Here is a 6000-nt window from a genome sequence, read left to right on the forward strand (position 1 = left end):
CTTCGGATCGGAATTCGCTAAAACCAGCATTTTTTTCGGAAAATTCCTACTGCATCGCTAAAACTGTTTTTGCGGGTTTTCCCCAAATTTGCTTATGTTACGCATTTTTTCCAAAATAGTGAATATTTTTTGTATAGATAATTTTAGTTTGTGAAGGTGCATCTTTTTTCCCCGTTTAGTTCATAAATGAGAATTAGATAATTAAGCAATTATCAACAAATATAATTCCAATAAGTGTTAAAACAAGAGTATGAGTTTGAGCTAAAAATTTAAAAAATTGAACTATTTTTTTATTATGATTTGGAAAATTAGAAAAGGTATTCCAAATTGGTCCCATTACAAGTCTGAACTTAGTAGAAAATTTCATAGAGACGGGTTTTTATTTAAAGAATTCCACTTCAAAACTAAAATAAATTTTCCCTAAGTCGCTATTTTTGGAACTCGAAATCTCGGGTTCTAACTATCAGAATTGTAAAAACTACTCACCGCTGGACTCATTTAGACCTACCCTGACCATCAGCTGATGGGTTTAGAGGCACTTACCCATCACCCCTTAGTTGCTATACTTCATCCCCCTCGAAATAAGTAGAACATTTTTTATCTCTGGAATTTAAATTGATTTGAATAAAATTTTAAAATACTTTTCTTTTTTAGTTTGAAATAAGGGATAAGGTGATTATTTAGATGGAATTTTGGATAGCTTAAAATATTTTTCATCCCAGAGGTAACATGATACAAATTTTACTATCAAAATTGGAGTAATGGGGTTGAAAGGGGGTATGAATAAGCACCCCCTTAACACTTTGGCTAGTTATTGGAGGCCAAGACCAATCTAACGGTGGGTAGTTGTTGCAATTCTGATTGTTATAGAACCAAAGATTTGGTGGATCAATAAACCAAAAATGTCGAAAAATTTCATGTTTATTTTAAAATTTTGAAGTGGAATTTCTTGAAAATTAAAATTAACATGCACCACTCTGAAAATTAAGAAATTTTTAGCACTCTTTTTTGATTCAGGCCATAGCTATTTTTATTATTATTTATTATTTATTAGAAGAAAATAAAAAAACCGGAAAATTTTTTGACAAATAAAAATCCTGTCCGGTCCTGTTCCGGATGAAATATTTCCGGTTCCGTTTGAAAAACCGGAACAGGACAAGATTCCGGTTTCCGGTTACGGTTTCTTGTCTTGGAATACGCTCTAGTTTGCAATATTTTACGTTGAAATAAAAGCAACGATAATTTTTGTGGTGACGAATTCTGATAGCTTATTGAAACTAAAATTTTTCGGACTGTCCAAAAACTTTCCAAATGCAGATCATAGCTCGATTTGGATCAAGTGTAAGTCCAGAACAATTCTTAGTTGATTAGATACTTACATATTTTTATTATTTGATGAAAAGGCCCATTGCATACATGCTAAACATGTTGCGCTACGTGAGGCCAATTCCAAAATACGAGGGAAAACTTTGAAATTGCGATTTTAATTAACTTGGTTCTTGGCTCCATGATATTTTTGTGGTTCCCACTGGAAATTTATCTCTTAAACTTAGAGTGTTATTATGCAACCCCGTCAGAAGCAAGACCTTCGCCCAGTGCAGTGGGGAGCAATCCGGAGTCATAATGCAATATGCTGCTTTAATTATTAAATCTCCAATTTTAATAAAGAGATTTTATTCATGCAAAATTCTCATCAAATTCATTTCAGGTCAGTGATTAATTTGGTTCAGTGCCCGCAATATCCTGATATGGAAACGAAGATTGCTCCATGAATGAGGCATGCAATTGTCGGTGCGGTGAAAAGATGCGAAAAGCCAAAGCGATTACCGAGGAATGAAAGCCGAGCGGCGGAAAATGCAAATATACGAGGGCGAACAAGACCTTTGGCAGCGGGCGACGGACACTGACGTCGGATAATAAAGCCCGGGGTTTAGCACGCACGCGGCCGGTGTAAGCCTCGATAAGTAGCCGAGCGAATATTGCACTCGTCAATTGGCCGAGAGAGCAGCAGATCGCCGTAATAAGAATCGATCAGCTTACGTGTGTGTGTGTGTGTCTGCCACACGGCAAATTATGTGCGCCATGCTGTCAATCCATAAAATATATAAATCGAGAGCAAGAAGTTGACACTGGGCGTTTATTTTCTGCTCCGGCTTTACTGTCTTAATATACCTCGCTACCGTGATGGTGATGAATAATTGAGAGGACGACGCACACACATCACCTGTGCATTCTTTTCCAATTCTGGTGTGTGCCATCGTATTGGAATTGTTGTGAATCTTTTAGGATGTCAATTACCTGATACAATGTTAATGTAGTTGAGGAACGGGGATGAAAGAAAGTTGTGAGTTCTACGCTCTAAAAAATTGTGATATAGGAATAAGATGGTTATACACCTAAAATAACGAATTCTCTTATGGGATCGGTAATTAATTGTAAAAAACAGAAATAGCAGACATACTAATTGTTTGATGTTTACTAGGGGTGCTTTTAATTTTCTGATTTTCAGAGATGAAAGAATCAGTTTTAATTAAAAATTTCGTCAAATTCCGATGTTATTACTCTTTAGGCAGCATAATTATATCCATACAATATAGGCCAGACAAAATTCAAAAACAAGAAATTTTGCAGTAGCGCAAATTTAATATTGATTGCTTGAAAATATTTATTAATTTTAAGCTCGAAAAATTAGTAATTTTGGTACGTGAGAGTAAAAATCATCCTCCGACACGAAATTCAATCCAAAATTGCTATGAAATTCCCTCAAAATATTGTCTCCTGCTTTGTGCGCAGTGTGTTCAAAAGAATGCGAAAATAACAAAACTCGACATTCCAAAAAGGTAATGAAGGCGAGATTAGAGGCACCGTTTGATTGGCCCCTTGCCGGGCTGCAGCTTTTAATAATGGTAATAATAACCGCCGAAGTCAGAGTGGCAATTTGGAGCGTCGTAAAGCGTGTTGCGCGTCCATTAAATGCGCCCACGGGGAGAGACGCTTTTGCTTTCTTCCCCAGCACGAGAACTGGTGCACACAGAGAGTGACTTATTTCTGCCTGGGTGCACTAATTTGAGCGGCAGTGGATGCAAATAAATTGCGGGGCATTCCTTGTTTCGCACGCCGAGAGGAGAGGATCGTGCGGCTTTCATCATATTCATGCTTCACGCGTCCGTTTTCAGATCAAAAGCGGCCTTGTTTTGGCGGTTCGTTGACACACGCACGTTGCCGTTGATGCGAAAAAGAAAGTGACAGCGCATACACGTGAATACGTACGTGCGCAGCCCACTCTCGCATATCTGCAAATTGCTTTTTACTTTATATCCACGCGCCTGTTTGTGTGCTCGCAGGGGAGAAAATTAAAACTGCATATCTCAGCGTTTGTGTGCGAGTGTACACCATTTATTTCGCCTCGCTCGCGTTTATCGTTAGCTATGTACACTTTTCACTGCGCTTTTTTACGATTCAAATCTGATGAAAACTGAAAAGAAACACGAGTTAGAAAATTCAAATCTTCTCGTTATATCTCCAAAGAGGCTAATGAAAATGATATCAGTTAAAGACTCGTATTCCTTTTCAAATATTTTTTATTAAAAAAGTGGGAAGAGTTAGACACACATAGCTGGCATAAATAACTAAATTGAAAAATTGCTAGTGGAAAACTGAAATGAATAATTTGTTGTAATTTACTTGAGGAAATGTCTGCATGTGTTGGCCAATTTTCCTTTAATGTCGTCCAGTGACATAGAACATAGAACACAAAAACCAAGTTGTGACGCAGAGGGGTTTCACAAGAGCATGCCACATTTCATTGTGCTCTGAAATGAGGACATTTTAATCGTTTTAACAGCCAGATTCTGAACCCTCTGTAGCTAATACTGTGCAGATTATGGATTTATTTATTGTGTACTGATGATGAAGTTTGAAAATCAAGTTAATTTTTCTCTGTAGTTGCTCACTTTGAGCCACTTATCCTGTTAATGATCCATGCATAGTTGAGATTTTTATGTTAAAGCGTTAAGGAATTTTTCAATAAATTTTCTTTTTCACTGAAACCAGTCCACTGTTTCTTTGGCAATTAATAAATTGAATTTTAATTCAAATCCAACAAATGCTAATCAATCCAAATTGATAAAAATTAAAATCATGACCGAAAAATGGGTAGTTTCTTCTACTCTACAAAATAAGCACATAGACTAAGCTAGATTGTCTTAAACCAATATGCGCATAATCCTGCCATTCACAATTCTAAGCACCCAATAGAAAAATACGGAACAAATAAATATTAAAAATTCAAAAGCACAAAGTTTTGTTTTTCGCAGCCTCCGGTTTTTGCTATACCATAAACTTTCAGATAAAAACTTTGTAACGACGTTGCAAACTTGTTCAAATAGAGCAATACAATAAACGACAATGTTTTCCTCCTGGAATACATTTCACTCGCAATCGGAATTTAAAATCTCGCTGTGCAGAGCGGAATAACTTTTGTCTTTGTCATTTCTAAAGAGTACTTGAAACGCCTTTTGCAAAGCACAATGAGAACCGACATGGCGCATGCATTCCCCAATAATCAGATTAAATTTAAATATAATTCCTGCATACATGCGAGAGCAAATTTCAGCGAGCGGCTGAAAAGCAATTAGACTGAATTCTCGATTGGATTTATTTCTGGCGTCTCTTTGGGCGAAATTCCCGTGACGTCAGCAAAGATTAACAGCGTAGACAATCCTCGGGTGTGTTCGTCAAATGAATTCGTAATAGCAACGCGCACGATTGAATTTCACATTTAGAGGGGATTACATTTTCTCTATTGAATTGAATCTATTAGCTCATATGCTACCTGTTTTTTCTCAAACCTCTAGGGCATATGATATTAAAAATTTAGGAAATTAATCAATTAATGGAAAAGTATGCTTAATTTTTATTTTTGAGAGGAAAAACATTTCGATTTCACTTATACCAAAGCTTATGACTTAATGCAAATCATTATCCTGTCTTTCTCAAAAATCATTTTCACAAACTTATATCAGCCATAATCATACATGGAAGAGTATGAGATAGGAATTTTCATGCTCACGTGAAAATATTTTTATTTTGGGATCGAATGATCAGTTGGAGATAAAATTCTAGACCAATTAACTTTATGGTTCTGCGTTTTGGTGTGGGCGGAAAAGTTGTTTTTTGGTTCGCGATGGTTCCACACGCGCAGTAAAATTAAAAGCTCTCGGTCGGGGGAACGATTGCAATTCTCGCTTGGCATTTTACGATTCGCACACCGAGTGTTTTGGCAGCGGCCAGAGGTGATTTATGCGGAATTTTTACGAGCCAGCCCAGTACCGTGTCCACCACGAACGCGCGAATTCATTTTTAATTTATCGCAGAGATGGATGAAATTGCAGACCAGACTTTTTAATATGTAATCATCGTTACCAAAGTGTCAGCTTCATCATTCGAATCTCCCATGCGAATGATTGATTTTATGCCAAACTTGGAATTTTTGGGACAAAGCAACATTTGAACTTTTCGCTCTAAATCTTCGATGAAAATTAGCGAGGAGGAAGAAAGCAGCTATCGTCCTACCTTAATCGACACGTGGTGGCGTTGGCAGTGGTGCCTGTTGCTCGCAGCGCTGGCTGAGCACTTGGCGGGGGTTGGTGGTGGTCGGCGAGCGTCGTCGGGGCGACTGCGAGCCTCGGCCGGCTGCAGCGTCGACGTGCCGAGCGCACCAATGCGCCGCCGCCCGGCCGGATCACTCGGTGCGCTGAAGAGAGGCAGAGACGGCCGGCCCAACAAACCATTGCTCGCCCTACACACCGGTCCAACGCACCTGCACCACCGCTCATTGAGCAGGCTTAAAGGCTAAAACGTAAATTAAACAATTGTTGTTTTAAAAAAAGGCCCGCACTAGATGTAAATTTTGCTTATTCTATGACATGTGTCGGCAGAGCATTTTTTATTAAGTTTTGAATTAAAATGTTAGAACTGAATTAGCCTTTTAGGTTTTCG

At 38.0% G+C, this 6000-nt stretch overlaps 1 protein-coding gene across 2 annotated transcripts in view; it reads right to left on the reverse strand.

Annotated features, from left to right (window-relative positions):
- LOC135935526 (uncharacterized) overlaps nt 1–5704 on the reverse strand; it is a 75986-nt gene extending 70282 nt beyond the window's left edge. For both annotated transcript variants that reach the window (XM_065477930.1, XM_065477929.1), the window contains exon 1: nt 5575–5704. The gene's annotated coding sequence lies outside the window, so the exon portion shown is untranslated. The remainder of the gene's footprint in view (nt 1–5574) is intronic.
- Between the last annotated feature and the right edge of the window lie 296 nt (nt 5705–6000).

Source organism: Cloeon dipterum, chromosome 2 (genome assembly GCF_949628265.1).
Source record: "Cloeon dipterum chromosome 2, ieCloDipt1.1, whole genome shotgun sequence".
Classification (NCBI taxonomy): Eukaryota; Metazoa; Arthropoda; class Insecta; order Ephemeroptera; family Baetidae; genus Cloeon; species Cloeon dipterum.